Here is a 25199-nt window from a genome sequence, read left to right on the forward strand (position 1 = left end):
TTTCCCTTATATAGATGTTTGACCGACATGGATGCATGACTGTATGCTTACTGGAACAAGATGTCCATGTGTTCATTCATTCATTCATTCATCTTCTACCGCTTATCTGAACTTCTCGGGTCACGGGGAGCCTGTGCCGATCTCAGGCGTCATCGGGCATCGAGGCAGGATACACCCTGGATGGAGTGCCAACCCATCACAGGGCACACACACACACTCTCATTCACTCACACACTCACACACTACGGACAATTTTCCAGAGATGCCAATCAACCTACCATGCATGTCTTTGGACCGGGGGAGGAAACCGGAGTACCCGGAGGAAACCCCTGAGGCACGGGGAGAACATGCAAACTCCACACACACAAGGCGGAGGTGGGAATCGAACCCCCAACCCTGGAGGTGTGAGGCGAACGTGCTAACCACTAAGCCACCGTGCCGTGCCCCCCCCCCCCCTCCATGTGTTCATACAGTATCATCCTAAAACACAATATAATTATGTGAGCCCTTCCACATGCTTGCACTGGAATATATTTAAAATCTATGATTAAGCCTACATACAAGAAAAACTCGCTTTAGCTTCTGATGAGGACAGAAGAGAGAAACAGAGCAGCAAAGTGTTGCCAGTTGAGGCAGTGAAACCTCTGACAGGTCACCTTAAGACTTCTCTATTTCACATTTCTGACATTTCTGACAGGTCGAGCGTGACCGGGTCACGATCTTCCTCTCCATCAGCCGTCACTCATTAAACCTCTAACTTTCCCCTTATTTTAACCCTGATGTCCTGTTCAACTCTTCACATCACTCGACATCTCCTGACCCAGACCAGATCATATCTTCTTTTTTTTATCTCAGGTATAATAATAAACACATATTAAACATTACAGACCTAATTTTAGGTCCTTCCAGTTCTGTATATTTGCTTTGTATATTTCCATTTAAAATCTTGCATTTAAACTTATTTGAACATCAACCGCTTCATCTTCATTATTTCCACATGTGCGCCATCTGGCACAGGGTTTAAATTAACATCAGTGACATCACTACAGATGTATGATTTCATGCACCGATGATGTTCTCTGAAGCTTCCAGTCTTCCTTTGTTGCTTTCTGGGTATGGGCCAGAAAGTGCTTGGCCCCCTAAATCGCTCCTTGCAATGATATATATATATTTTCTTCTTAATAATATTATCATTCGAATTCATTCAAATGCAATCGATTCAAATAAAGAAAAATTAACACACCTGCTTCCTTCGTATCGTTTCACCGTACACACCTCCGCACTGCCTTTTAGACCGTATGTAGATGACCGTTAAGGAATTAGCAACGTACTGTTCTGCGCATGCTAAATATATTTAACATACGAGCACACTGAAATCTTTTCACTTTAAACTTTAAGAGTGATTGTGAGAATGCTTGGAGAAGACACAGAGGGTTAGATGCTCTGCAGGGCCAACAAAAATAGTCATTTCTCTCCGTCTGTGTGGCAATCTGCACCGCTATAATAGAGACTCCTTTTTCTGTACACTGGATGCAAATGAGAAGCACACACACACACACACACACACACACACACACACACACACACACACACACACACACACACACTGGTATGGTGCCCATAGAGACTTGGATTGTGTTCTCATTCTTTTAAACCGCTTCAGTGCGTTTTCATTAGCAACCGGCATTTTTGCCTCTGCCTCCTGCTAGTTTCTTTGTCAACAACAAGGACAAGTAGGCTTTAGATATAGAGTTCAGGACTAAAAATAACCGAACCCAGTTTTGCCCAAAGACAAGCTCTTCTAGAATTTTTTTTTAAATAATAAAAGAGAACAAAGTTTTTAGTTTGTTGATTTCATTCATTCGTTTCCTACCGCTAATCCGATCTTCTCGGGTCACGGGGAGCCTGTGCCTATCTCAGGCGTCATCGGGCATCGAGGCAGGATACACCCTTGACGGAGTGCCAACCCATCACAGGGCACACACACACTCTCATTCACTCACACACTCACACACTACGGGCAATTTTCCAGAGATGCCAATCAACCTACCATGCATGTCTTTGGACCGGGGGAGGAAACCGGAGTACCCGGAGGAAACCCCCGAGGCACGGGGAGAACATGCAAATTCCACACCGTTGATTTCATTATTTTTGCTCAATCAGGCTTAAGATTCAGGGTTTTACCGTTCATTCAAAAAAAGTACCTTGATAAATGGCCTCATGTACAGTAGATTAAATGCTCTTTAATAAAAAAGAGAATGAAAATTAAACTCCATGATATTTGGCAGAATTTGCTGAAAAAAATATTATTATATATTTTTTTTTAAATCCAGAAAATCAAGCAAAAACAGACAAAATGGGTAAAAAGAGCCCTGGCTGTGAAATCCACCGTCTTTGTTCATTTGTAAATGAACTGAAGGGAAAACAATCCAGGTGGACTTTTGTCCTGGAGAATCAGCAAGCGCTTCTTCTGTGTGCTCCAAGTCATCAGATTTAGTTTAGACTTTATGACAAACACTACAGGATCGAGAGCCACGGCAAGGAAGACGTTCACGCTGTTGTTGATTGTTTTCCTTTAACAGCACAACACATGGAATTAACGAGTGGGAGGAAAAACAGGACCGTGATAGAAGACCGTAGCATCATGTCAGGTTTACTGTTTGGGGGAAACTGCGGAAAATCTCACAGTGAAATGATCTACAGCCTTTTTGACAGGTTTTTGATGTTCAGTAGAAAACTAGCTGTCCAGGAATGAGCTGGAGATAAGAGATAAGAGAAGACGATTCTGAACCGCGGGATCAGCCTGGACCTCGGCCAGAGGTCCGGAACAGAAGCTAATGAGCCGCGGAGGAAGACGACTTTGGAGGACTTGGACAAGGAGAGAAGTGTGTCGTGAAAACTCCACCTTCCATCACGAAAATATGATACGACTGTGAAAAAACCTGTTACGTGATTGAATACCTGTGTGTGTGTGTGTGTGTGTGTGTGTGTGTGTGTGTGTGTGTGTGTGTGTGTGTGTGTGTGTGTGTGTGTGAAACCATTTGATTATTCGACTCTTTTCTCTCAGCTCAGTCTCCTTGCTCTGCTTCACATGGACATGGCGTATGTGCTTGAAGCTGTATTTCTATAAAGCACAGTGTGAATCGTGGGAAAACGCAGTGATGCAGTGATGCTGTGTGACTCATCTATTATGTTCAGGAAAGAGCTCGAGTTAATAAATCAAACCTGGCATGCACATGGAGCACAACTTTTTACCCCGTTCTTCGATTTTTTTTTCTTCCTTCTCACTGCAAGAAATGAGATCTGAAGAGTTCCTGAATAAAAGCTGATGTTTCTCATTACGAACTGCTGCAGGGACGAGTCTCGAAAACCCGGAAACCGCTCGGGACGTTGCCACTTCCTGTTCCTGTTTTATTCGACGATATGAGATCCAGCAATAACAGCGCACTCGAGATTTTTTTAAGTATTTACATGCGTGTGTGTGGTTGGTTTTAGCGGTTAGCACATTCACCTCACACCTCCAGGGTCGGGGTTCGATTCCCGTCTCCACCTTGTGTGTGTGGAGTTTGCATGTTCTCCCCGTGCCTCAGGGGTTTCCTCCGGGTACTCCGGTTTCCTCCCCCGGTCCAAAGACATGCATAGTAGGTTGATTGGCATCTCTGGAAAATTGTCCGTAGTGTGTGAGTGTGTGAGTGAATGAGAGTGTGTGTGTGTGTGCCCTGTGATGGGTTGGCACTCCGCCAAGGGTGTATCCTGCCTCGATGCCCGATGACGCCTGAGATAGGCACAGGCTCCCCGTGACCCGAGAAGTTCAGATAAGCGGTAGAAAATGAATGAATGAATGAATGAATGAATGAATGAATGAATGAATGAATGAATTTACACGCGGTCGTGACCAGAAACTTTTCTTGTTTTTTCAGGCTTAATCCTACTCTCTGGTTGTCAAGGTAACCGGGGGAGGCTAACGTCTGGGTGGCCAACGATTACGCATCATCCGCGCATCACGATACTATACAATTTTAAAAGAAATAAAAGGCTATTATGACTATTTCTAGACCGTCTACTTATTTCAAGCTTAACAGTGTCTCATTGTATTGACAGATCGTTTCGTTCCTAGTAAAAAAGTCGCTTAAAAGAAGTAAAAATGATTTTTAAGCCTTAGGAGTCTGTGGGGTTTTTTTTTAAAACATCTTCCACGCCTTGTCCTTATAAGACATTATTTCCAAAACGCAATATTTGTGCACAAATTCGTCATGTGCAAATCGAGAGATTGGGCTAGAAAATGAAATATTAGAAGGACAATTCAACAGCTAAAAAAAAAACGTGTGAATATTCATAGGCATAATTTAAAACAATCGAAAAACAAAAGTTACTAAATTAAAAGGAAAATATTCCAGTTCGAAAACCTTCAAATTCTGTCATTTTCTTTGCCCTCTTTCTTTTGGTCCCTGTTGACAGAAATGGTTCTGCTTTTCAGAAGAACATTAGATCTCCAGAACATATTCCTTAATAAAAGGAAAGTCCTCCAGGTGAGCTTTTTATTCCCACGCTTATTCCGTACGCCGGAGTTAATTGACAGCCCACTGAGACGAAGCACCTGAAAAGGTCAGGGTTTCTTTCAGTCGCTAAGTTCTGGTGTAAAGGTCGGAGTGGCACCTCGTAGATCTCACGCAGAGCTTCAAACGATGACTGACACACTCACAGCTCCACGCCGTTTATGGAAAATCGAAACAGCGTCTTGAGGACGGAGCGCGGCTCGACGCCGGTCTCTCCGAGCGTCAACAAACACGCCGACGTGTCGTGAAACCTTCAGAGACACGACACGTCAATTACACTCCTCATTAAAGCTCGGGAACGGACTATTAATTATCCCGTAATAAGTGATTTATGAATGAACAAATCATGTGTAATTACTGTATAAACTTTAAAATAACGTACCGATCGCTAGATATCTGCGTTTTATACTTAACGATATTAAATTCTCGAACAAAAACGCGACGACGGCGATGGCGACTTCTACAAAACCCGCTCAATATTCTGATGATTTTTCTTCATTAAATTAAAGTACTATTAAGTAACGTGTGCCATTATAATGACAGAGAAACGATCATTATTTAATAAAATGCAGGCTAATTGACACGTTCTAACGAACATTAATTAATAAACACGATCATGTTCATTACGAAACGACATAGCAGACGCTTACGCGTACTTCATTAACAACTGCTAGTTGATGTTAGAAACTACCTGTTGAACTAGATATCCTAGTTATGCTAATAAAATTAGCGTACACATCTTACGACTTTCCTCATTTCTCGACAGGACCGCTGTGGGATCTGGTCGTATCCGGATTGTTCTCCTGAACCTCACACGCACTATGTCACGTGCCTCGGGCTGGCAGACGCCGGGAGAAGAACAACCTGAGCATGGTGTACATATTCTTCTACATTCCTCTCATATCTTAGCCTGCCGTAGGCCCTGACATCTTTATTACTGCAAATACATCAGTGTTGTTTTTTTTGTTGTTGTTGTTGTTTTTTTTTCCCTTTTCCATTTCTGCAATTCCATTCATCAGGTAACGCACCGGGACTGCGAGGTTCAGTGAAGTGACACGAGGAGCAACAAGGATATTAAACGTATAAAACAGCTTTCATAAAACATGACAGCGAGAGGAATGACGCAGTCGGGCGAGAAAAATGCGCCGTTATAGTAATGCGACGTTTCTCTCTGTCGGAGCGCGAGTCTGGCTTTTTAAAGCACTTTAAGCTCTAAAGGAAGGCGGACTGGCCCGATTATTAAAATGTGAAAGACTCGTGTGTGTGTGTGTGTGTGTGTGTGTGTGTACTGGAGAAGAGATATATTATATATTTACTCTCCGAATATCCTGGACAGATCCTCAGTTTTTTTTTTATTTTTTCATTAATGACCGATAAATCGCAACGTTACTGACGAACAGTAAAATTACGCATACAAAATAAACCTGCGTTGAAGCGGCGTTACCGTAACGACGATATGAAATCGCATCCCGTAGTGTCGTAATGCAGAATACTTACGTGGATTTGAATACATTTTTTTTTTTGGCTATGAATATTTATAACATACAATTAAATTAAATCGAGCGAGAAAATATATTTGAATATATTCGTTTACCCGTGCTTTTGTGTCAGACTGGATGGTGGGAGGGGGGTGCTGGTGGGGGGGGGGGGGTGTTAAGATGACGCCCGAGACGAACACCAGCAAAATAAAATATTTAAGTGGAAGAATTAAACTTGATAAAATAGTTTAATAGCGGGGGGAAAAAAACTAAGTGTATTGTATTTTTTTCCTGTAATTAAGTTCCCAGCGTCTGGTGTCGTTATGATTGATGATGCTTTATTCTGGCTTCTTTGCTCGGGTTCATTTTTTCATTAGGTTTTTTTTTCCGTAGGTTCAATTTTTTTCCTTGTAAGTTCAAGATCCAGTCGCTGTGACATCTTGTGATATTAGATCAGCGCCGTGTCAGATGTGTTGGGATGGAAATGGTGGGTTTCAGGTTTGTAAATCCTGGCATTAGGTATGAAAGGCGTCGAGCAGTTGGCCTTGAAGAAGATGTGATGTTTATGGTGTCATTCTTGGTTCTTTCTCTTTCATTTAGGCTCCATGCTGATTTAAGTCTAAGTCTAAACTCGATCTCAGCTGATCTTGGTCTTAACAACAGAGTTTCTAACTAGTAACCAATAGACCTCATGGTTCTTTGTTGAATTAATCAATGGTGAGGGTTAACAGCTCAGTGTGTGTGTGTGTGTGTGTGTGTGTGTGTGTGTGTGTGTGTGTGTGTGTGTGTGTGTGTGTTTATGTCTCTACGGTCTGTCAGAAATCTCTGCTTTCTTCCACGACTGATTTGTACCTGATTAAGAATTGAACCTGATCACCGTCAGGACCTGATAATGAGTCTGAACCTGATGTGCATCTGAATGAAGAATCCTCACCCTGTTTTAGCAGCACAGCTCTTTCAAGTCTCCCACCATGACTGGAATTCTGATAAATGAGCCTCTCTGATGATTAGTGTGTCCTTACCAACCGAGGCCAAAAGGATGGTTTTTACTTCAAGGCACGTTCCTCTGAGATTAAACCGATGGGTGAAATCGCTCACGGTGTTAATAACATCAAACATGACCACATCCGCCAAGCCGGATCGGTCTGATACATGCTGAAGGACCAGAAGTTAAGAAACTGTTTATTTACCGCAATCTGAAAGGCGGGACCCAAGTGGCAACCCGAGCGGCGTTAATGAAGACTAACACCTTGTCTGTAGAGCGCGAGCAGCCACAGACTCGGGAGCTTATAATTAACTTCCCGCCGTTTGCCGTCGTTATGATTTACGATGCCTGATTCTCAATTCTTTGATTCCTAACACTAAATCTGGCACGCGACCAAGCAAGGTTTTTTCCAAAAACCGTTGAAGGCGCCACGGTTGCCATGACAACTTGACATAGTAGTCCACACTCAATGCTGCGTCAGAGGGGCAGGCACTAAATTCCGGGGGTTTCGTTACCACGACGTAAAGTAGGCGTGTTTCCGGGAGGTCTTGGAAAAACACCTTCTTTCAAAAAAACCAGCATACTACGAGGGACAAAACGGCAATACAGGTCGATTTATTTTAGAAAATAAATAAACAACCAAAAACTACGGTTATGGTTAGGGTTAGGGTTAGATTGTCAAATAGGCCACGCCCACCCGATGACGCAATATCTGTTACGCTGTACTGAAATCCCTGGAAATAAGTGCTTGCCGCACCAGAGGCGGCCGGATACTGAGAACATCATCGCTTCCTAGTTTAGGTACGTAGTCCGTGTTCAGAGTGACCGGCAGAAGCCGACAGCCAATCAGAACACCGGAACAAAACAAATCACAAATCACCACGTGCTTCTCATGTCTGCATGGCTACTTAAACACATCAGTGATAGCTTAGTTATACATGAGATAAAATAAATAAATAAATAAATGACAGGGTCGTAGCACCGCGCTAAAGTCTATTGTCTGAATTTATTTTGGCCTCCGCAGACTGTTCATGAGTAATCTGCTGCCATGTACAGGCTAATTTTCAGGACAGCCATTACCAAGCCTTTGATGCTGCAGACTAATAAGCCTATGTGAGCACAATGCCAAGCTGACACTGCTGAAATGAACAATTTACACTCACTCCGGGGTAATAGAGTCGAGTCCGTAGCCTCAGGGCTCATTGTGTAAAGTCAAATAAAAACAAGAGGGCAGCGAGCAGCCGGGTCATTAGCTTTATGGAATTAGAGAGGCTCGTAGGGACGACGTCGTGTCCGTTACGGCGGCGCGATACGTGCGGCTCAGAAGAGGAAAAGCTTCAAGCAAAACAAAGCGTTGATCATCATTTACAAAGCAGGCCGACTAAACACGGTACAGGGGAACACGACAGGACAACAAATCAACACTCATTCTAGGTTTTCACTCATTTCTCCAGTCTTCTATAATTTAACATGACATTTTCTATTGTATAAGGAAATGAATCGAGAGCTTTTAGCCAATCAGATTTGACAATTCACGTGTCTCGGCGTTGATGTTGACGTTGATGCTGATGCGTTGCGTCTCGGTGCAAGTTTTTAAAAAGCTGCGCTTGATGTCCTGAGCGTTTTGTTTCCCGTTTTGTTTCCTCGGGCAGCGATAAGAGCTACAAGTCTTTATTTACCCCAATTTGCCAATTTCCTGTGAAAGGAAGAAAATGACGAATGCTACACAGAAATCTTTCTCCTTCTCTCTGTTTTTCTCAGTCAATGACATTTCTTGTCAGCGCAGAGTGCCAGATTAGACGCCGGCTACTTTTCAGCGCGCGAGATGTGGCGCGCGAGTCTTTATCTCCCGCAAACAGACACATCCGATTGCATCCTAAAGGCTTTTATGGATTGGTATGTGTGGACGTGTTTGTGGAGGGGTTTTAGTCGGACAGCTTTGATTGCAAACGACTGGAATCCTTCCTTCTAAGAAGACGCGGGGCTTTATTACTTCCCCTGACTGAATCGTTTTATTACACCGTTATCTGTTTTGTTTGGGTTTTTTGTGCGGCTTGATTACACATTTCTGTTTCGGCCAAATATCTCCTTCCTCGATTGTGATTATTAGCTTGAGACTTTGATCCGTTGCTTTGCTAAAGTGGCGAAAACTTTCGCACAAGGATAACAGGCCGCGTTTGGAAGATCGGATCGTTTGCATGATGCCGTATAGCGAACGCTACTGGATTCTTAAATCTGATTGGTCGAATCAAACCTAACACATGTAATGAGCGAATATGTTCCTTTTATCTGGAAAATAAAGAAACAAGAATGACAGAACTTACCTCTCTTCTTCAGGAAGAACATTTGGACGATGCAACTTCCTGTTGAAGATGTTTTAGGAACAGTTCAACGACTTCCTAGAGGTTCAGTTAAACAGGGTTCTGAAATAAAATCAAACAAAACGTATTTCAAGATTCGGATTCGAACGTTTACAATTTCGCAATTCAAAATTCCGGATTTTAAAGATTACTACTTTGAAAATCGCACAAAAATATATATATTGGAACAAATAACGGATTTTTTTTATCCGACGTGTGTAAAGGTGGTTATTATGGCTACACATTCGATACCTTCATTGTACCACAATAATGGAATCGGTCCTTTGATACCATGTTGTTGTTTTTTTCCCCCAGACTCAGGAATAATGCTGCACTCCTGCACTTCAGCTCTTATGTCATGTAGCACGGTTTAATAACACACCTAACAAATAAGATGAGGAGATTTAAAGACAGAAGTCTTGTTATTTCTCAGGCTTGGAGATTTTCTTCGACATGGATACCAACCACAGGCACTTTAAGACCTAAAGCATTCACCCACTAGATTTTTTGATATATAATGATTTGTCTCTTAAAAGGGAAAATAAACACACACACACACACACACACACACACACACACACACACACACATGCGCGACTTTAAAAGATAATTATCAGGGAGGAGGCGTATGGCCCTGTCCGGCTTTATTATGGTTGAGCGTGACTCAGGCGCACGCGGGCGGTGATGAATCCGGGTTATCATTAACGGGCACAGACGGCTTTTAGAGAGTCAGCGGGCTCATTAGCATGTGCCAGAGGAGCGCTGGCATTAGTGCCGTTCTCTATGCATCACCATGACAGGAGTTATGATTTGAAAGAGTCGAGTGCGCATCCTGCATGAGACTCTTTCAGCCGTTCCGAGCTAATTGAAAGGGCAAACGGGACGTCCAGGCGTCTGGAGCCGTAGCTTCATGTCACGGCTCAGACAAGCGTCTGGGAAAAAAAAAAATCAAAACATTTTGACGTGAACAACATTTTAACTAGACGTCCGTCACAGAGACGTGTGTCGTCTTCTGCCGGATTTTTCACTATCTCGTGAAAGGATATCGAGCTACAAGCCGTTTTCCTGTAATTATTGTCGTGCTTTCTGCTGTTTTATCCTTTGGGTTAGTGTGAACCTCTAATTAACCAATGACCTCGAATCCAGTTTTGCTTTCCAAGCGCTTCCAACAAGTGGCTGAGGGAGGTGAAGATCTACAGGGCACATTTTCGACACCTGATTAAGGCAGTCTCCAGCAGGCAGTCAGGACGATCGCCGTGACCTTTGAGTGCTAATAGCGGCGATGTGATGCACTTGGGAACTATAAAGCCCAATTAGTGGTTAACTGACAGCACAACAGAACAAAACATGCACATTGTTTTAGTGGCCTGTGGTGTGTGTAGTGATTGCAGTAACGGAGCTGCCTACAGTGAAGTCCACACTTAAATGCCACATCAGGAACCTGCTTGGCTTTAACAAGGATCAACTTTTAGCAAATCAAAGCGGTATTGTTTTGTTTTATGTCTTAATGTCAGTGACTTTATCACTATGGCAACATTTCAGACCATTTTAGAAACTAAATAAAAACGCCTACCGATTTTTTTGAGCAGATATCACAACTCCTGTAAACACTGATCATCATCATCACCAATCCCAACAACCAATCACTGATCACCGTTTTTCTCGACAACCAATCAGTGATCATTACTGTTCTCAAAATCCGATCATTGATCACTATCTTGCTCAACAGATCACTGATCCCCAGCGTTCTAACCAATCACTATTCGCCATCTTTATAACCAATCACTAATCGCCATCACTGATCATCACCGTTCTCAACGACCAATCACTAATCACCGTCGTTCTAACCATCACCGGTCACCATAATCCTAAACAATCACTAATCGCCATCACTGATCACCACCATTCTCAACAACCAAATACTAATAACCGTCGCTCTAACCATCACTGATTGCCATAATTCTAACCAATCACTAATTAACATCACTGATCACCACCGTTCTCAATGACCAATCACTAATCACCGTCGCTCTAACCATCACCGATCGCCATAATTCTAACCAATCACTAATTGCCATCACTGATCACCACCGTTCTCAACGACCAATCACTAATCAAAGTCATTCTAATCATCACCGATCACCATAATCCTAACCAATCACTAATCGCCATCACTGATCGCCACCATTCTCAACAACCAATCACTAATCACCGTCGCTCTAAGCATCACCATAATTCTAACCAATCACTAATCGCCATCACTGATCACCACCGTTCTCAACAACCAATCACTAACCACCAAGGTTCTAACCATCACTGACTATCGTTGTTATCATCCAATCACTGATCCCTATCTTTCTCAACAACCAATCAAGAAGAAGTAATTGCTCTTCATTTTGAACTTTCTTCTTCGTGACACCGGCTGCAACCAGGTACTAAAAGTCTGTTATTCATACCATAACAGTTCCTTCAGTAGTTTATTATCTCATGACCAACAGCTACTCCTTGAAGTATGAAGCAATTAGCTTAGTGCTGGGATTAAGCCAAAGCACACTCGTTTCTTTCGTCCGTCCGAACAACTATTAGGTGTGAAGTAGCACAGTGTCTCAGGCACTCATCGCTCATCCGGTCTTCCTCGCGATATGGGAAATAAACCCGGCCTTGCTTTGCATTTCCATTACATGCTGTGATAAGGCAGGTCTTTGATTACTGCTTGATGTTCCTTTTAATCTTAATGACAAAACGTGAAGTGTTTCCATTTCAGCAGTTAGAACTTGTACATCCCTGTATCCTCAGGAGGTAAAAGCAAAGGGGGGAGGAAACAAAGCACACTGACTTCGTTATTTAACTGCTACATACTTTTATGATACTATTAGCATTCAGCTAGTTTGCACGGTCAGAATTATTAGCATGCTAGCTAACACTTAGCTTTCACAAGTATTCGCAACCAAAGTATTTTATGGAATTAGAGTCTTTAGAGAAACGTGGATTTATTTACCATCAGGAACTAAAAAAATCGGATGTTTTATATAGAAAACCTTCCTCATGCTCTGGTTAAATTTTTAACAGCTAGTAAACGCTAGAGCGCAGGTTCGCGCTACGCTACCTTATCCTGGCAAGCTCCGCTGGTATAAATGTCAACAAGATCTTGAACATATTAACACTGTTAGATGGAGCGTTAGCACGTTGGAAATCTTTTAGCAGCAGGTTATTACTGCCAATGTGCCTGAGCTAGGATCTTAGCGAGTCTTAAAGAAACGCTGTTGGCTCTGGATCACTGTTTTTTTGTTTTTTTTCACCGTAAGAGCCAGAAACTTCTTCGATTCACCTCAGCTCATTCTCTCACATCCTCTATAATTAGCTTTCTTGCTTGATTTGTGTAGAATTTAAAGATTTTGTCAAGTCCGGTGCTTCAGTGGGTTTATATTTCTCTGGCTCACTGAGGTAATTTTTTATTTATTTATTTTATTTTTTATTTTTTAGTCGAGGCCTGCAGGAGGAATATGGAGCAGTGCAGTGGTGTAGATCACAGCGCTTGACTTGTCTCTTCCTGCTGCAGGATTCTGACGAGTGTAGGAGGAAGCAGCCTGGTCTTGTTCGTCCCAGAGGGCTGCTTGGCCTTTGGCTTCCTCTCACAACGAGTGAGAGCAAGGGCTTCAACAGAACACCAAAAAAAAAAAATAACACAACACTCCGGTCTAAAACCACTCTGGGAATCTGCTTTATAACTAAAATTAATGATGATATTAATGAAGCAAGTACGTAATAAATTCGTTACTTATTGGTGTGACCAATTAATGAAATTACACGTGGTACATTTTGTTATGTCGCTTAAACAGCTTAGGAAATCATGTTCTTGCGGTGAATGAGGAACTACTTTAAGAGTTGCTGTTATAGAACTTCAGTCGATGCCTTCTGACCAATCGGATTCGATTCAATTTAATTGTGTCGCGATTTTAAACAAATTTGCATTCATTCATTCATTCATTTTCTACCGCTTATCCGAACTTCTCGGGTCACGGGGAGCCTGTGCCTATCTCAGGCGTCATCGGGCATCGAGGCAGGATACACCCTGGACGGAGTGCCAACCCATCACATGGCACACACACTCTCATTCACACACACTCACACGAGATGCCAATCAACCTACCATGCATGTCTTTGGACCGGGGGAGGAAACCGGAGTACCCGGAGGAAACCCCCGAGGCACGGGGAGAACATGCAAACTCCACACACACAAGGCAGAGGTGGGAATCGAACCCCAACCCTGGAGGTGTAAGGCGAACATGCTAACCACTAAGCCACCGTGCCCCCTAACAATTTACATATTAAAGTTTAAGATTAAGTTGCTATTTATCTCTAGGATGTATCCCTAATGTTCAAGCCTGAGGTGACGGTGGTGAGGAAAAAAAAAACCCTGAGATGATATGAGGAAGAAACCTTGAGAGGAACCAGACTCAGAAGAGAACCTCATCCTCACTTGGGTAACGCTGGACAGGAAATAAAGTCAATGTCAATAACGTCACTTCTACAACAGTTTGTAGTTGAGTGGAATTAAGCAACCAAGAGCTCCTGAGGAACTAACAGGAAGCGAAATTCAACAGCGAGGTGCTATGAAAGGAATCTTTTGAGCAAGGGGATGGAAAATACTCAACAATAACATACTAGTTATAGTGTACTGTGCACAGTTTAAGAGGAAATATCTGTAAGAGCTCAGTATCTGTCAGTGCTTGGACCACATGGCGCGACCGGTGAATCCTGCTCTCTGGTCCTGATCCTTCTAAACCTGTATCTTACCTCACACAGACACCGTGTACGCATTGTAATCAAGTCTGCGTCAACATTCTCACCGTGTGGGCTAATATTATGGCGGCTAATGATGCGGTGGCGTTACTCGCTGTCGTTTCCGTGCACACACACAAACACAGACTATTAACTTGACGAATAGCCGTAAAGCGCGTCAGGTGCGTGCAGGATGTCTTTCTAGATGTTCTCTATGTGTTAGCTCTTTCACAGAACTGGAACAGGTTCGAAGATTCATTGCGACACATTAGATAGGGGTTATGCTGGAATTAGAACAGAACACACACACACACACACACACACACAGCATGGTTATCTGTCTTTGCTTTAATACACATGTGCTGTAGACTAAAAGTGTTTAATCATACGACGAGCACGGCTTCTTTCAATCTCTATTTTGTAATTAATAAAAAAGGAACCTCGTTGCTCAGATTCGTACTTACAAAATAACTTCTCATGAGCAACAGGAAACGTGGACGACGCAACTTCCTGTCTTTCGTCAGGTCGAACCGGAAACTTCCGATCACCTGTAACAGTAAAAAAAAAAAAAAGAGTAAAATAGGAAGAAATATAATTCCTGATGAGTTTTAATGACTATATTTTGAGGCGTGATGATGTCACTCGTAACAAGCTGACGTCATTTTTCAGACCCAGAAGACATCGCTTGGGGAAAATCAGGAATATAACCTAAAGCCAGTGATCTAAAGATATGAGATACGTCACTGTGCGTCTTTATTATCGTCTTCTCAAACACACAGGGAACAAAATGCACAAGAATATTTTTGATTAAATACAACGTTTTATATAATTGTTCATTTATGATGTTTTTCAGAAGAGCACACCTTCAATATAATCACCATTTTTAATTAAATACAATTTTAGTGCTATGATTTTTTCATAAACTTAAACTTTAAAACATGAGACTTGCTCACAAGTTATTATTATTAAAGGCTGCTGATGTTGATGAAGTCTATTCCTCTGGAGTCTATTATTAATCTGCTATTAATTGGATGCACGTGAGGAGCGCCTGGCTCAGACTTTTACTGCCACCCACTGGAGTGTGTAAGACTGAGAAAAACTGCACAAGAGAAAAAAGCTCTGAGAGAGAGAGAGAGAGAGAGAGAGAGAGAGAGAGAGAGAGAGAGAGAGAGAGAGAGAGAGAGAGAGAGAGAGAGAGAGAAGACAGAGAGGAGAGAGACAGAGAGAGAGAGAGAGACAGAGAGAGAGACAGAGAGAGGAGAGAGACAGACAGAGAGAGAGAGAGAAGACAGAGAGACAGAAGAGAGAGAGGAAAGAGAGAGACAGAAAATAGTTGTTCTGATATTTTATATATAGACATATGCTATATATTTTTTTTAATATATTATAAATATATATATACATATAGATATATTATAAATAGATGTATATTATTAGCGAGGAGAAATAGATAGATACAGATATATATAGACATATATATATTAGAACTCTCGCGATCTCCCTCTCTATTCGCCAGCTCTCTTGCTCTTCTCTCTCTCTCTCTCTCTCTCTTTCATCCCCTCTCTCTATATCTTGCTCTCATCTCTCTCCCCTTCTTCTCCTGCTCTTATTCTTACTCTCTCTCTCTCTCTCTCTAGAGAGAGAGAGACTATAAGACTATTACATGAGAATGAACAGGGATTGATTAAGTGTACATGAAATTTGGAAACAATTTTAAAATCCAGGAATTTTGGCAAGAAAACAGGAATTTAGGATAAAAAACACAGATTATAAATATCATGTATTCACTCTATAACTATAAATAAATACAAATACATTTCACTCCTTTAACAACAAAAAAATGCCCTGGTATAAAAGAACACAAACACAAACCTCAGCGAATTTCCTCAAACCTCGCAAAATTTCCGACAAATCCATACCATCTGTAGGGACCGCACCTCTAAACTGCACACTTTGAGAAAATCGATTAAAACCTCTGCAGCTCGGGTTTGATCCGGGGGGATTATCACAGCGGTGTGAGAAGCGACGGCTCGCTACGTTCCTCGGACTTTATTGACTAAACATGTTTCTTTCAAAAAAAAAAATAATAATAATAATAATAATATATTTTTATAAAAATAATATACTGTACAGACCAAAAGTTTGGACACACCACCTTTTCAACAGGACAGTGACCCCACACACACCTCCAGGCTGTGTAAGGGCTATGTGACCATGAAGGAGAGTGATGTGGTGCTGCACCAGATGACCTGGCCTCCACAGTCACCGGACCTGAACCCGATCGAGATGGTTTGGGGTGAGCTGGACCTCAGAGTGAAGGCAAAAGGGCCAACAAGTGCTAAGCATCTCTGGGAACTCCTTCAAGACTGTCGGAAGACCATTTCAGGTGACGACCTCTTGAAGCTCATCAAGAGAATACCAAGAGTGTGCAAAGCAGTTGAAGAACCTAGAATATGACATATTTTCAGTTGTTTCACACTTTTTTGTTATGTACGTATATAATTCCACACGTGTTAATTCATAGTTTTGATGAATCTACAATTTTCATAGTCATGAAAATAAAGAAAACACTTTGAATGAGAAGGGGTGTCCAAACTTTTGGTCTGTACTGTATATATATATATATATATATATATATATATATATATATATATATATATATATAAAGCTCTTTAGTAGAACAGCCAGACGTCGCTGTGCGCTTGCAGTCATACTACAGTAACCCATAAGCACTCTTTACAGCCATGATGTACAGAAAAGCATCTCCAGAACGTACATAACACACAACAGGCCAGAAATCTGAGGCTACAGCTGACACGTGAGTCTGTGATTTCAAAAGAAATCCTCGTTTTCAGCCGCTGACCCGTGTCAAATAGAGAAATCCTACAACTACAATCTAAATGTCAGCTCACCTCCACTCGCTCAGCTTCACACCGCAGAGAAAGTGATGCATGACAATATTCCTCCTAAATATTTTCCACATGCGCTTGGCATTCCTGGTGCGAAACGTCGATACACACTCTATTATGCAAAAGGGCCAAAAGACTTGGCACTTTCCTCCACGATAATCAGCATGTGTCAAGAGTTCCTGCTGCTTAAAAATGTAGCTGCTGGTTAAGAGGGAAAAAAAGCATCAAGGAGACAGTAATAAATCATTCTGTATGCAAAAGGGAATCAAACCCAGGGGTAAAAGAAGAAAGAAGGGTTTGAGCATGACGTTTTTGTTTCGTATTCTGGTTCCAGCGCAGCTTGTTCGGTTTGTATATTATAAACACGTACGTCCACGTAGCGTAATTTACTTAAAGTCTCTCTCATCGATGTCAATTCGTCTGATTAATAAGTAAGTGCTTTTCACATATCCTACGCACGAGACTCTGAGAGGACGAACGCGCATGGCGATGATGTCACACGACACGAATATCCGAATGTCAAGGCATCAATTTCTGCAATCGTAAAATCGCCCAAATCACAAAGGGACTGACTTTATGCAAGTTATGCAAGGGATAAAACACACTGAAGTCAATATTCGTGTAAGTAAAAAAAAAATTTTTGGTTTAAAAATGTTTTTTTTGTTATTATTATTATTATTATTATTATTATTATTATTCCATTCATTCATTCTCTACCGCTTATCTGAACTTCTCGGGTCACGGGGAGCCTGTGCCTATCTCAGGCGTCATCAGGCATCGAGGCAGGATACACCCTGGACGGAGTGACAACCCATCACAGGGCACACACACACACTCTCATTCACTCACACACACACACACTACGGACAATTTTCCAGAGATGCCAATCAACCTACCATGCATGTCTTTGGACTGGGGGAGGAAACCGGAGTACCCGGAGGAAACCCCCGAGGCACGGGGAGAACATGCAAACTCCACACACACAAGGCGGAGGCTGGAATCGAAGCCCCAACCCTGGAGGTGTGAGGCGAACGTGCTAACCACTAAGCCACCATGCCAAGTGTATTATTTATTTTTTTATTTTTTTACTTATTTATTTATTATCTGCTATTAAAAGATGCCCAAAGCGTTTTTTACGGCCGTCATGAATAAATTATTTACATGGTCATGAGGGAGATATTAAGCCTTAACTCATGCTCAAAAATATTTTTTTTTATATATTGGTGACTGATGTAATGTAATTATTTATTAGTGTAGTTTCTTTTATCTGAAGTGTTTACAGGAGAAATACGATCCAACAAGCCTCGGGCTACGCAGATCAGAGTCAAGAGTTTTGCTGAAGGGCTTGAGATTGACTCTCTGACTCTCTGACACTCAGTCAGTCCTGGGATTTAAACACAACCTTCAGGAACAATGAAATATACAGGACGGTTAAGATGACGTGTCAGACAAAAGGTTTCAGGAGAAACTGAGTTCTTAGCACGGGTAAAGCATATAAACACAGTGCGGATATACTGTAGCGAACAGAGAAGGTGTGTGTGTTGGGATCGTGATCAGAGGAGATCTGTAACTCGGAAACTTTCACACAAATACACACACACAATGAGAAAACACAGGAACAACAAACCCTCACACACATAAACACACACACGTGAGAACAAAAGCCTGACAAAGATACTTGTACCGATGAAACAGGTCAGTTCTTATCAGTGACATGTGACTTGCTGGGGCTGATGGGTAACGTAGTGAACGTAGCGTCAATTCCAGCATAACAATAACCGCTCGATCTGAGACGCTATAGCCTTCGACAAGATTAACGTCATAGGACTAGCTGAATTTCTTTGATTTCAGATTGTACAGTTTTAATCGTACTGTAATATCCGTGATCTAATGTTTTATGAATGATCATTATTATTTATCACACGATTGATGAAAACTCTCAGGCCGTTCCGCGATCACAGAGCGCTCCAGTCGTCACGCAGACAGGAAGAATAAGTAGGACAGCCGAGAAAAACACAGCAAAAAAACACTTTGTTCCAAACTTTATGATGATTTATGGAAATGAAAATCTAATGACGCATTCGACGCGATACAGCACCTGAAGCAACAGCCTACATTTGCATAAGAAATAGCTTTTCTGGAGGCCTTTTAGAAAGACCCAGAAATAAAAGGTTGTGTTTTTTTTGAGGCTTCGCTCTGTTTCTCAATACTCAAAAAAAAAAAAGTCTATGGAGTGAGTTTTTCCCAAAAATAAATGCACAGTGACCTTTAAAGGATTGTGTTGGCTTTAACAGGCTCTACTTAGCAGGGGAGATCTTCTATCTAATCCTCATATACAATGTGCCGTGCCATGCTGTACTCTCGAGGTCGAGGTTCCTTCCCGACTCAGTCGCCTGGTGTTTCCTACATAAAATTACAAAAGAGCTGGATTCTCTCCAGTCCTGGAAAGCTTGGATGCTTCACACTTCATGATTTAATTCAGCAGCTAATTAGCAGGATCTTAATGAGCCAAATGAGGGAAAGAATTCCGACAGTCTGAGGTGGGATCCAGGGGTGGAGTTAGCATGTGGATGTGTTTATTTACAAATATTTACACCAGGCGAAAATTATTTTAATTTCAGATTCAAAGTCAATTGTTTGTATATTAAATTATATATTATTAAAAAATAAATAAATGAATTAATTAATATATATATAATTTTTTTTAATTCATTCATTTATTTATTTTTTAATAAAATAAATGTTACATCTATATCTCTCCTCATATCTCTCTCTATCTCTCTAAATTTATTTTATTAGAAATAATAATTTTTAATTTCATCTCTTCTATCTTCTCTATCTTTATCTCTTCTTCACTTTCTTTCTTTCTTCTTCACCCTCCCTTCTCTCTCTCTCTCTCTCTTCTCTCTCTTCTCTCTCTCTCTCTCTCACTCTACTCTCCCTTGCCGCTCTCCCTTTGCCTCCTCTTCTTCTTCTCTTCTTTCCTCTCCCCTCCTTTTGTCTCTCTCTCTCCTCTCTCTTTCTTTCTCTCTATCATCTCTCATATATATCTATATATATATATATATATATATTATTAAGGCAGTATCAGGCTGAATTGAATTTTTGAGTTCAGAAAAAAATGCATCTCCTTGTCAGCAGAAGAAGGAAAGACAAAGTAAGCCTGGATAATTAATCACTTTAATGGACCTGCAAGTGCCGACGTCTTCACTTCCCTTTAATTAAGCGTCTTGGCTGCAGAGCAGACGACCGAACTGATACCTCAGAATATCAATAATGATAATAAGCCTGGAGATGTGTTTGTATCAGAACATCATTTTTTGTTCAGTTATGTTCCCTTTATTATTGTTTTACTCCATTCCATGAATAGTGTAGTATAAATAGTGTGAGCAGAGAAAATCCCAAAAAGTTAGAACACACACACACACACACACACACACACACATAGAATATTAATTCATGAATGTAGTCTGTTAGAAGAAGTGCACTGGTTTGGTTTGGATGATACTGCTAGTGAAAATGAATCATTGTCTTCTAACCAAGTGAAGAATTTAACAGCACCGTGGTTTCGAGGAAAGTTCGAGGAAACTTACCCACGAGCATCCACTTCCAAATTTGCCCAATGTGTCTCACAGGCGATAAGTGGTTTGGCAGAAAAGGTGTCAGGAAATGAAAAACACTTAATCAGGGAAATTGCATTGCAAATAAAGTCTGAAATGGAACAAGCAACTTTTCATTTCCATAAACACCTCAGCTGGAGATACAAATACCGTCTCACAGCGAGGTCTGGCCTAAAAACATAGACCTGGGCTATGGCCTTCACTGAGCTTATTACAATCCAACACAATCGCTCTCGGTTCTGTCTCATTAGCACACGGCTTGTGTTATTACTGACCTGCTCTGAAGCAAACACAAGCAGGAGTGAAACCTCTGAGATCAGGAGTAACGTCTGCCGAACTGCCTTTAAAATGGGAAAAAAACAATTACTGCCCTCCCTGTGGCTCAGACGGTGAAAGGCACGTCATGACTACCAATCAGAGCAACTCTAGCCAATCGTGGATTAGCTCATGTATGAGGCAGAAGCCTAGAAGAAGCCTTTATTATTATCGCCACATATACATTACAGCACAGTGGAATTCTTTCCAAGACATACCCCAACTGAGGAGGTCATAGTGCAGGGGCAGCTATAATACAGTGCCCCTGGAGCAGGGACGGTTGAGGGTCTTGCTCAAGCACCCAACAGTGGCAGCTTGGCTGTGCTGGGCCTTCAACCCCGATCCTCCGATCGACAACCCAGAGCCTTAACCAGTTGAGCCACCACTGCCCCGTATTATCCAGAAGGCAGAAGGCAGAAGGCAGGTGTCACGTCGATTCGAGTGAATTACGTGAGCGAGTTATAACGTAGCAGTGATTTGAAACGATATCAGAGGAACCGTGTTTTTTTTTTCAGCGGACCGGTGTAATTTCTTTACTAATGAATTCCCCACCACGTCAGAGCTTTTTGTGTTCTTGCTCTGTCCTCAATCACAACTCATCACATCACCATCAATGCACTTCGAATGCAAACTTAATGAGCTTTTAATTGCTGCTCTGAACCAAAGAGGGGACACCAGCCTAGGAGAGCTGATCCAAGATGCTACCGCTTCCTGTGATTGGGAAGGCAAAGCCTGCAGAGCGCTCTGTGTGTTATTCTTACCGAACCAAGCTGAAAATAACAATCATGCTCGATGGAGCGATGACGATTTTTACTAGCTAATCTCATAACGATCCTGCTCCACGGGTGTGGAACATCCTTCTCCGTGAACAAAACCAAGCGTCGGCTGCGATTGATGTGTTTTTTGTGAGTGTCGTAGACAGAAAATTTTTGATTTTCTTCCTTGTTTTTTTTTTTTTCAAAATTTCAATGTGTTTTGTTTGTTTTTTTGGTATTTTGGCGTAAAATTACTTGAATTGGTGAAATCGCAAGCACCGACTAGAAAGTTTCTGCATCTAAGAATCGGGAAGGATTTCAGTTCTTTTACGATTCCATGCCTTCAAACTAAACCGGTAAACGAAACTAAAACAAATTTGCATTTATAACACTGTCATGACGCACTTTTTTTCCGAACCTTTGCAAAAATTACAATTACAAAAAAAAACAAAACGCATTTACCGTAAATTCAGCTTCGTCTCTATTTCATTAAAAGTTTACATAAAATCACTTCCCAAGTTTTCCCCAAGTTCAGCTCTGGAAAATATTTAAATAATTCATGATACATGATACTTCTACCACATCTTTCCTTCTAATGAAGTGTTGTTTATATATATATATATATAAAGTCTAATTAAGAGAACTTTCTTCTTTGTTGTTCTTCAGCACGCCATTACATTTCAGCGCACACGGAGGTTGATTAAATCCAAATAAACACGTCTACAAATAAGGCGCGAAGGCGTCGAGTTTATCTCTTTGTTTGAGCTGCCGGATAAAACGAGATTGCGTTTAAAATCGGAGCGAAAGAACCGTTTTCCGTTTGCTTCTGAAATCTCTTTTCAAGCCAAATCTAAACACTGGAGTGTTTGATATTCAGAGACCAAGTCTTTATTTATGTGCTGACAAAAACAGCGTGAGAGACGCAACGATATTAGTCTGATTATCACATCAAATGACATGATTATTATTAGTAGTAATAGATTTTTCTGATCCTACAGGTGAGCTTTATTCTTATTCTCTTATCCTCAGTATGGAGTCTAAATAAATCTGAAGTGCTTTATTTCGTGGACACGAGAACAAATTGTCGTTGATGCCACGTTTTTAGTAAATAAAGCGATTTTATCTGTGGATCGTTACGGTTAACAGCAGTTATAACAGCTTTTTTATTTATTATTCGCAGCGACGTGTAAGCTGACTGTTACAGAGCACTGGAAATGGAGACTCCTTCTGTAAATGCGAAACGTTTATTTTTATTTTTCAGAAAACTCCTTTTAAAAAATGTAATGTTTTGTAACGTACTGTTAACAAGATTTGCCCCAACCTTAGTGTTAATTCGCGTAACGTCTTCTGTATCTATCTCAAATCAGTTGTGAATAAATCATGAGAATATTAATAATCCTTAACTGTAGTGCTATAAATATATATATTTTTTCTTTTTTTTTTTTCTTTTTTTTTTGTAAATCATGGAGTGTTATTTTTAACAAATTACTGGCTGTTCACAACCAGCTGATCTCCTGTCATTAAATATTCATTATTACAGACGTCGGCTCCTCGTACGTTTCATCACGTTATGGGATGCGGATAATGGCGCCGGCCTGATTAACATAAATATAATCATCTTATAAAAGCAAAGCCTCTCAGAAAAACTTGTACCGAGACACCAGTTGTGAGATTTAATAAAAGATTTTCATAAAAAGGCTTTCAGAAGCCGGGCTTATTAAAACCATTACACGGCTGCGGAATAACGAGGATACGGGATCGGTGGGATTTCTGTAACGTCTGTCTATTGAACTACTGAAGCGCGAGTTCTTTTCATTTTGCCTTTTCGAAAACACCATCAGAAGATGTTCCGGGAAAGAAAAAAGAAAGAAAAAAGCAGTCTTCGTTAAGGCGTTTTAAGCGGCGCGCATGACACGGTGTCAGCTTATACGCAGGAAGTGAGCGGAGATGTCACGATGACGGCTGGAGCTTCGACGTCGGCTGTGTGTTTGTAAATGTTCGGGTTGATGCTATTCGTGTTTATTTTCATGCAGTGACTCGAACAGAATAAAGCTTTTCGCTTACAATCTGCAGACACACTTCACCCGCGCAGCTTTGCACTGCTACTCTGCTCTATAGAGCTTTTCAGACTGAACATAACTCTGGGATATCGTTGCTCTAAACCACGCTTTTACCCCTGGTGTACTTTCGAAGCGGGTTAAGCTGGACTGTTCTGATGTTACGGCTGGATACTGAGCGACAGAACGTGAACAGCGTGTTATAAGCACATCACCCTACAGTACATGTTGTGTAAACACTGGACGGGAATGCTAAAAAAATATCCAATGTTGATGGAAAATGCGTCAATTAGAGTGACACGGTGACGGAAGCTATCGTCTGAAAAGTCAACGGCGGTCAGAAATATCTAAATGTTTAAGGAACTGACAGAAAAATTTACCTGGTCATCAACGACAAAGTTTAAAAACCCACCATTTTTTCTCACTGATGCGAAAACACGAGTCAAGCCGCTATTTAAAGGGGTCACGCTGTAATCATCCGATCAGGGTTGTGAACGGCGTGAATATGCAAATCAGAATAAGGTTCATCCAGGGTTAAGAAGTGCAGTGTGAAACGTCAGATTAGGAAAAGCCAGGATTACTGTAGCTGTTAACCCCTGGGTAAAGTAGCAGCAGTGTGAAATGTTTAACAGCATAACCCAGGATTCTGCTTATCCAGGGGTTACTAGGACCCAGGGGAAATCTTTCAAGCCTTTAATATGCATTGAAAATATTTTGCAAAGTGAATTATTTATGTCTGAGAATCAGAAAAAACTAATAATTTGACTTCAATATAGAAAATTCCAGGATGCTGAAATGCAACGTGACATTCAGACGCGCTTCATTTCTGTCTACACCACACGGAGCGTATCGTCCGATGATATTATGGCCTACGCGTTCTACCTCTTCGTTACGGATCTAGCTTCAGTACAGCAGAAGTGCTACATCACTTTGCTTCGTTTTCACTATTCAATATGCGCCATTCTTGATTCAAATTAAGACTTAATAAATATAAAACAGACCGACGCTGCTAGCAAAGCGATAAAGCTAAACTACAGGGTGACTTTGCGTGAATACGAGACATCGCTGGGGAAATTATCCCGGTGCAGAAAGCAGGAGTGAAACTGAGCCCTTAATACCAGGCCGTAAAAAAAAAGTCCTCGACAGGACACGTTGTAAATCTCGATCTTTTAACACGTGCAATTCTGATATACACGCGCTGAAGGCGGCTCGAGAGAGAAATGATTGACACGTCGCGCGTCTACACGTCTGTTTATTTTATGACTTTGCTTCTGGTCTTGACCAGAAAAACTGCATATTTAACTCCATGATCTCTGAACAGTCACTGATCTTTTCTAATAAAATAAACACCGTGGACGTTTACTGCCATCTAGTGTGTGTGA

At 41.3% G+C, this 25199-nt stretch overlaps 1 long non-coding RNA gene across 1 annotated transcript in view; it reads right to left on the reverse strand.

The window, feature by feature from the left end:
• The window catches only part of LOC113650381, a 34785-nt gene that overhangs the window by 6336 nt on the left and 3250 nt on the right, over positions 1 to 25199 (reverse strand). The window contains exons 3-6 of the long non-coding RNA XR_003442397.2: positions 14626 to 14709; positions 14230 to 14445; positions 9632 to 9761; positions 9344 to 9442 (exon numbers count right to left, since the gene is read on the reverse strand). This is a non-coding gene — a long non-coding RNA (uncharacterized LOC113650381). The remainder of the gene's footprint in view (positions 1 to 9343; positions 9443 to 9631; positions 9762 to 14229; positions 14446 to 14625; positions 14710 to 25199) is intronic.

Source organism: Tachysurus fulvidraco, chromosome 20, assembly GCF_022655615.1.
Source record: "Tachysurus fulvidraco isolate hzauxx_2018 chromosome 20, HZAU_PFXX_2.0, whole genome shotgun sequence".
NCBI lineage: Eukaryota > Metazoa > Chordata > Actinopteri > Siluriformes > Bagridae > Tachysurus > Tachysurus fulvidraco.